This window comes from Dermacentor albipictus, unplaced genomic scaffold (assembly GCF_038994185.2).
Source record: "Dermacentor albipictus isolate Rhodes 1998 colony unplaced genomic scaffold, USDA_Dalb.pri_finalv2 scaffold_28, whole genome shotgun sequence".
NCBI classification, from domain to species: domain Eukaryota; kingdom Metazoa; phylum Arthropoda; class Arachnida; order Ixodida; family Ixodidae; genus Dermacentor; species Dermacentor albipictus.
Genome location: NW_027225582.1, coordinates 94,067 through 102,429, shown reverse-complemented (window position 1 = coordinate 102,429; position 8,363 = coordinate 94,067).

Genomic DNA, 8,363 nt, shown 5'->3' with positions numbered 1-8,363 from the left:
CTGCCCTAACCGCATGTGCAGTATTCGAAGTTCAACTCCAGCGAAGTCGTCGTGTCAGCGCAACGAGATAGATACTCCCGCTACCTGCGTTCAGCGGGAGTTTTTAGAGAAATGATGTTTGTATATCGCTCGTGATTGCGCATAAGCTGTTCCTGCTCCTAGCAATATTCTTGCGCCAAACTCATTAGCAAGCCCCAACCCGAAAGCCCACTTCTGCCCAAAAAATAACAGCCAATAATCTCTTTGTGGTTACTGAATGTGGATTGCAAGTTGTCTTGTCAACTTAAATGTTAGCGCCGGCCTGGTTCGTCCATTGCGGCCCGTGCGCAGTAGTTACGTATACAAGTCATCTCTGAATCTTTCGAAAAGCGTATAAGCCGGCACCCCTAACTTTTGCAGCAAAGCTGTGTACCTCTACCGTCCAAGAAAATTTTCGTGTGGTTGGCGTGAGAAGCAAGATACTCCCCGTACGTGGGCCAATCCAGGAGATACTGAAATACCAGGCCGACCCGTGGCGGAGGTGAAGCAGGCGCTAAGCACTCCCCATATGTTGGCCGATCCCGAAGGTAGTGCAATACCGGTTCTCGACTCGCGGCGTAGGTGAAGCAGGCGTTAAGGACACCCCATACGTGGGCTGATTCCGAAGCTAATGCAATACCAGCCTGACCCACGGCAGAGGTGAAACAGGCGTTAAGCACTCCCCGTACGTTGGCCGATCTCGAAGATAGTGCAATGCCGGGCCGACTCGCGGCGGAGGTGATGCAGGCGTTATGCACTGCCCATACGTGGGCCGATCCCGAAGATAGTGCAATGCCGGGCCGATCCGCTGCGCAGGTGAAGCAGACGTTAAGCACTCCCCTTATGTGGTCCAATTCCGAAGATAGTGCAATACTGGCCCGACCCGCGGCGGAGGTGAAGCAAGCGTTAGGCACTGTCCATACGTGGGCCGATACCGAAGGTAGTGCAATGCCGACCCAACCCGTGTCGGCGGTGCAGTTCGCCATTAAAGGGCCCACATACACAGCTTCACTGGTCATCCTTCTTCACAGAGTGGAAGAGCACTGAGTTTTTTTTAGGAGTTGCAGTCACTTGTACGTAGCATTCTAGCATTATAACTTGTTTGGCTGTCGTCTACATTCTCGTTCTGTGTTTTGCGCCTTTTGTATACTGTGAATATGTACCCAGATGCCTAAATGAATATGCTCCGTTACGTAGTGCATTGGCGTGGCCCCACGGCAGGTATGTAATACATTGTTAGGAGTATCTTTTTTGCTTAATAATCAAAGTACAGTGCTAGAATTTTTGTAGTTATAGCGGCAAGGGTAAAGTAGGAAGACCAGCCTGGCGCGCAGATCGAGCGAACGCCACTCATTCGGCTGTTCTTCACTTTCTAGGACGCAGCACCAAAGCCCGATACTGAAAACTTGGCGTCTCTAAACTGAAGGGTGACACTTGGAGTCAGCAGCGCAAGCGCATACTCACGGACCACTACGTGTGCTGATCCAGTGTTGTAACACCCGGACCCTACACGGCTACATAAGCAACGTTGGCGGAACGCAACAATGCAGACCAGCGGGGCCCGCAGGTCGAACGAACGTCCCCCCTCATTCGGCTGTTCTTCACTTTATAGGGGGGTGCTTACTCCGCTGACTTTTAAATCTGTTTTTCTGCTCCGCTGGTCTGCTGTAAAACTCTGCTGTCAAGCATTGCAATTGGTGATGAAGTAATGTTCTGCTTAGCATGCCACGCGCAAGTTATTAAAGATGCTGTTAACATCTGGTGTACTGAGTGTGAAATACCTACCATAGTGGAAACTGGTCTGGAGTAAGCAAGACCAAACTGAAAACAATGAAAGAAGCAGAAGTCGAAGCATGGATCGCTACCACGTGTCAGGAACACGACCAGCGACAAGCTAGCGAAACGGATAACACCATAACTGATGAGCGAGCGTGTCAGAAGCAAAGCGCCGAAACTGTTAAGAAACAAAAAAATGTCCTGACAAGGATCAAAAAGATCGACGAAGATGTTTGTGTCCAAAATAAAAAAAGCAAGAAATTGTTCTCAGAACAATAGAACATAAGAGCAAATCAATTCATACGATAGAGGCTTCTGTACAGTACCTTTCAAATAAGTATGATACGATCTCTAGAAATCTAGACGAACAAGGAAAAATGGTTGCAGAACATTGGTGAGCTTGAGGCTCGTATAGGAGAGAAAGAGTAAAAAAAATTCCGAAACAAGGCCAGCTTTGGAAAACAATGAGCAATACTCACGCTGCAAAAATGTCGAAGTCCACGGTATTCCCGCAGCACCAAATGATGATGTTATTATCATTTTGGCAGACGCCGCAACCAAACTTGTACCCACACCCATTGTAGACAACGTCGGAGCGGAACACAGAATGAAGGCTTAATTAGGAAAACTTCTGCCCATTCTGATAAGATTTCATGAACGGCGCATTCGTGATGAAAGGATGAGGCTGACGAATCAACATTTATTGGGCCCGAAATCAATCGATGGTGCACGCAGGCACCAGACGGGGTGGTTCCCTAGTTACGGGACCCATATGTTCCCAGTAGGTCCTGGCCCCTGTCCGTCAGTGCGAGCTGAATAGGTAGGGCGGGGCTGGATGACAAGGTCTCCCATCGCTCAAGGAGTTCGGGATTGGGGTGTTGGTGGGAAGACAAGCAGGGGGAGGGGGTATCTTGAATTCTGTGCACTCTGCCAAGACGTGCGGGAATGTGGCCTTTTCTTTTTTGCAAAAAAAAAAGACAGAGCATATCGTGTTCTGCAGGGTACATGGGGTTCTCAGTACGGGATGCGCAAGCGATCCCGCCTGCGCTCGGCGCAGGATCGTCTGTTGTTGCCTGGTGAGTTTGGGGTGCGGTTCCGGCAGTCTGCACCTTTCCTCTCGGTACATCCGGGTAATGTCCCGAAAACTGGTAAGCGCATGCGCTAGCTCTCCCGGCTAGTGCTCGGCCCGGATTGACATTTCTCGGGCATGGTAGTCGGCGATGGTGTTGCCTGCTACCTGCGAGTGAGCCGGGATTCACACGGAGCTCTGCGGCTCTTCCCGGAGGCTTGCGCATGGATAGAATGGCTCAGGCCGCTGAGGAGATAACTCCCCTGCGGAAGCTTCTGTAGGCTGTCTTTGAGTCGGGGACCACGGTGTCCATGCTCGGCTGTGCGACTGCGAGGGCCATGGCCGCTTCTTCGGCAACGGCGGGGTCTGTTGTCATCAGGGACGCGCTGACGATCAGCCTGTCTTTTGACGTGACCACCCCCGATGCACGGCCACTGTGTTTTCGGAGCGAGGCGTCCGCGAAGACGACCCTGGGGTTCTCTTCCAGCTTCCGGGCTATGGTTTTGGCCCGCGCGGTGCGCCTCTCGTCGTCCATGCCCGGCGTCATGTTTTGGAGAAGTTTTTTTTTATTTGAATATACTGCAGGCCCTTCACGGCCCGTGCAGGAGTGGTACATAACCATGATAAAGAATGATTGTGAAAAGTCAACAGACTGAGTAAAAGACTTAATAGACTTAATAGACTTAATAGATAGACAATAGACTTAATAAAAGAGTCGATGTTATTGCAACACACAATACCGTTAGTTAACTTGTAGTCGTCTTCCAGTCTTCCGGAAGGGTCACCTTGATGGTTACTGGCTCGACCTGCCATCCTATCTTGCATGGACGGCTCGTCCGTGTTCCGTGTGACTGGGCCGGATTCTCTGATTAGAGAGGTGGGCTTCGATGAGCTCTTCCACCATGTTGTTGGCGCCCATGTCTATCAGTCTTTGCGTGGACGAGTATATGGGCATGCCCAGTGCTTGCTTCGTTGCCTTACGAAGCATCGTGTTTCGGGTATCCCTATTCGCCTTCGTCAGCTGGAGATACGGGGTGGAGTAGGTAACCCGCGACACGACGAATGCACGTACCAGGTGCATGACGTAGTCCTCTTTAAGGCCTCGGTTTCTGTTAAATACCCTCCGAATCATTCTAAGTATCTGTTCGGTTGTAGCCTTGATCTTTGTGACGGTGCCGCGTGCCTTCCCGTCGCTGTGAAGTAGTAGGCCGAGAATCTTAATCTGCTGTGTTGGCTTGATGGCCGTTCCGGCGATCGTGATAATCACGATCGGCGGCAGCTCCTTCTTGAATTTTCGCGGTTGGATCATGAGCAGGTCTGATTTCTGGGGAGCGCAGCTCAGTCCGCATGACTGCGTACTCGTACATGGTCGTCGCCGCCCGCTGCAAGGTTTGCTCCGTCCAGGCATTGGACTCGGCTCGGGCCGTCCACACCGTAATATCATCGGAGCAGAACGCGTGGTCCACGCCTTCGATTTGCTTGAGTAGATCGGGCAGAGGCGGGAAGGCCGGGTTGAAGAGCAGGGGCGACAAGGCCAATCCCTGAGGGGTGCCCCTATCGCTGAGCTCGACAGGGTCCGACTTGTCCTCTCCTATCCTGATGGTCGCATTTCGGTTTGAGAGAAAATCTTTTATGTAGCCGAATGTCTTTCGTCCACATCTGGTCTTGTTCAGATCCTGGAACACGCTCGCGTGGGACAGGTTATCAAACGCTACCTTGAGGTCGAGGGCGAGTATCCTGCGCGGCGCGTGCCTCGTTGCCCGCCTGACGACCAGTTCATGGAGTTGGATTATCCCGTCTTGGGTGCTGATATGTTGCCTGAAGCCGTACATCATCTCCGGCATCTGATCCATTTCTTCGAGATGCTTCTGCAGACGGTGAAGGACCATGCGCTCCATCACCTTCCCCACGCAGAACGTGAGGAGATGGGCCGCATGCTGTCTATCGTGAGGGCCTTGCCGGGCTTTGGAATGAAGCGGACCTCGGCGTCCTTCCATTCCTTCGTCAACTGCGAGCTCTCCCAGGATTCTTTGATGTGCTCTAGGAGGCCACGGGCCACTGTACCGCTCATGTTACCGAGTAGTTTGTAAATTATGGCGTCCCTGCCGGGTGCACTTCTCTTGTTACTTTCATCTATCGATGTCCACAATTCAGTCATGGTAAATGGCCGGCCCAGTTCTTCGTTGTCGGGTCCTTCCTTCCTGTCGGACACCGGGTACTGGTCCTTCTCTGCCCTTAGGTACTTCGCCTTCAGGTCTTCCAGGAGCCTGCGGCCGCCTCTCTTGTACGTGTTCAATGCTTTAGTGAGGATGCGATTGGTCGCAGTTTGGCTACTCAGCGGATCGATCAGATGCTTCAAGAGACACCATGTCTGCCACGTTGAGAGCTTGCCCTGCAGGCCGTCGCATGTCTTCAGCCAATTTTTCCTACATAGCTTGGCCGCGTGCTCGGCGATTTGTTTGTTCAAGACAGCTATGCACTTGGCCAGCTTTCTGTTGTCCCTCTGACGTTTCCACCGCCGCGTTAGCGACTGCCGGGCTGCCCGCATGTGGGTCCGTCTGGCGTCCACGTACGGTGTCTGCGACGTCGTTGCGATTTCTTGGGTAAATTTTTGGAGGGCCTCTTGGTCTCTCGGCCATTCGGTGTAGGTCTGTTGTGTTTCACCTTGTCCAGATTCTTCCTCGGACGCCTCTTCTTGTTCTTGGGTAAACTTTCTCATCTTGTCCCAATCCGTGATCTGCGCCGTCCCCAGCACAGCCCGATATCGGGAGCCTCGGATCGTGATGCCGATCACGCTGTGCTCAGACCCCAGGTCCACTTCTTCGCTTCTCCAGGAGACGTCTAGCGCGCCAGATAACCGCGACCGGTCTGGCGTAGTGTCCCTCGCAGCACTGTTGCCTCTTCTGGAGGTTACGTCCGGCTCGTTCAGGAGGGCCATCTCGTGATCCTCCATTGCCTTGGCCAAAGCTTTTCCTCTCTTGAACTGGAACTTATAGCCCCACGTTGTATGAGGGGCGTTAAAGTCGCCGAGGATCAGGAGCGGCCGGGGACCAGGCCGCTCCTTTCGCCTGGCTGACGATACGGTCGAATTCGTACTGCCGTTGTGACGACCGGCAGTACGCGCTCATTACAAATAAATCCCCCGAGCTGCCAATTTCTCTCGCATGAATTTCGACCAACGTGTGCTCGCACCCGCCCTGCGCCATGACATGTTGAGTTGCCGCGATGTTCCTGTGGACGAGCACCGCCGTTCCGTTCTCCGTGGGGTCCGTGTAAGTCACGTACCCCGGGAGTCTTGGTTTCCCGTTTGTTTCCTGTAGAGCAATTACATCAGGCTTGTTTTCTTGCCCGTCAATGTGTAACATTAGTTCCGCTTATTTGTTGCGAATCCTGCAGCCATTCCATCGGTAAATTACGATGGTATCCCCCGCGGTCGTCCTCTTGTGCTCCTTACTTGGCTTCTGCATCATCATTTTCGGACCCCTCGAGTCGACTGCGCCTTTTCGCGATCGTGCCTTTGATTTATTCGGGCTGCTCCTTTTTCAGGGACGCGAAGCGGTTCCTCACCGATGTTGAGGCTACTTTTGGCGCTAGCTGCTTGTGCTTCACCGATGGCGTTTGAGGCTGACTCTCGAAAGCTTCGAGTCGGGCGTCCATTTTGCCTAGCCTTTCGTTAATTAGCGAAATTGCGGCCAAAATGGCCGTCAGCTCCCCTCGAAGCATCTGTGTCGTTGCCATGGTAGCGGTCTCTCCGGTCGCCGCTTCCTCTCAGCTTGCGGGGCTCTCGTTGGCATCCATCGCCTCTTGATTATTTGATGCACATTGCGTGGCGCTAGCCTCCCCCGCCACCCGCCCGTTATTTGCCGCCATGCTGTTGTTTTGGGGGCTTGCATTTGCCGAGTTACCATTTCTCGCCAGCGTTTTGATCTTATTCATTAGCACCCGTATTTGTGCGTAGTGCTCCTGGATCTGAATGTTTCAGCGCTTTATGATCCTCTTAAGCTATATCACTTCGCTACTATCCTTTCGCGGATTCGCTTGTGAGTTAAGGAGCTGGGAGGGGGTGAGGGGCGTGAATTCGGTGTCGCTGATTCGAGCAACGGGACACCTGTTGGTCCAGCCCACCTTTTTCTCCGCGATCCCTCGGCGTCCAGTTGACTCGCTTCGGGGCGTCGAACTGGCCACGAATCTCGAACAGGCCCGGAAGCGCGAACGGCGGTTGCTGCCACCATTCCCGCCCCAGGATGGTGTCTTCGATCGGGAGCGACTCCGGCAGCCGTTTCCGCCGCCACTGTTGCTGCTGCTGCGGCCTGCGGTATGTGACGAGCCCCGTTATTTGGAGGCGCTAGGGTGGGTTCCGCCTACAGGACCTCTCTTGTCTCAGTTCCTTCTCCCAGCGTCATCTTCCTCCGCTCGGCGCTGTTCCCAGCGTCGCCGGCGGACGACGTAGGGCGTCTTGATGCGGGCTTTGTAGGCCTTGCCCGCGGTCCGGTGTTTGCCTTCGCACACTTCGGGACACATCCGTGGTCTTCGGCGGGGGTGTAGATTCAACACCCTCGGCAGATCATGTTCGAAGGATCTGGGCACACGTCCATTCTGTGGCCCAATCTTTCGCACGCATCGCATACGTCGATTTGTTTTCAGTGAAGCGTGCACTACGTGAGCACGTTACCATATCTCACGTAATTGGGTACTTTCTGGCCTTCGAAAGCAATGACGACTGATTGGGTCTTGCCGATTCGGATTGCCTGTAGGGCCGTTGGGTTATGCCTGTGCACATCATTGTCCTGAATCTCCTGGGCCGTATCCTCGAGCGGGGTGCCCCTTATGACGCCCTTCACCATGCCGTGGGGGGCCGCTTCGTAGGTACTTCGTGCGCCGTGCAGCGTTTGTCAATCCTTCCTACTGCAGCGTATCGGTCAGCGTACTCTCTCTTGGAGGTGCTCACCACTGTATCCTATCAGGTATCAGTACTTTCTTGTTATCAGCAGCCGGTTCAGTGCAACGTGCTCCATTTCCCTCTCCCTTGTTAACTCCTACCTTCTCTCCCCACGAACCTATACATGTACGGACCGCAATAAACATGCATTCATTGTTTCCTGAGTTCGTGCCGTTCGTCGTCACGATACATGGTGTCAGAAGCGGGATAGGCAACCTCGTCCACGAGCAGCAGGGTGGGCGCAACCACAACGCAAGAATGGACAGCATCAGACTACCGGAGCAACTGCACATCACCGGAGACTGCGGTAAGAGCTGGAGCATCTTCAAACGAAAGTTTTGAAATTTTTTGGCAAGCAACTTCGTGCACTCAATAGCCAAGATCTATCGCAGTGAAAACAGCACAGTTTCTCAGCGTGGCGGGTGAAGACGCTTTGGAAGTCTTCAATAATGTCACTTTTTCCGCGGGAGAAAGCAAAGAGGACAATGACACGGTGATCGCCAAGTTTGAGTAGTACTGCGTCGACCAACAAAACGACGTGAATGAAAGATACATCTTTTG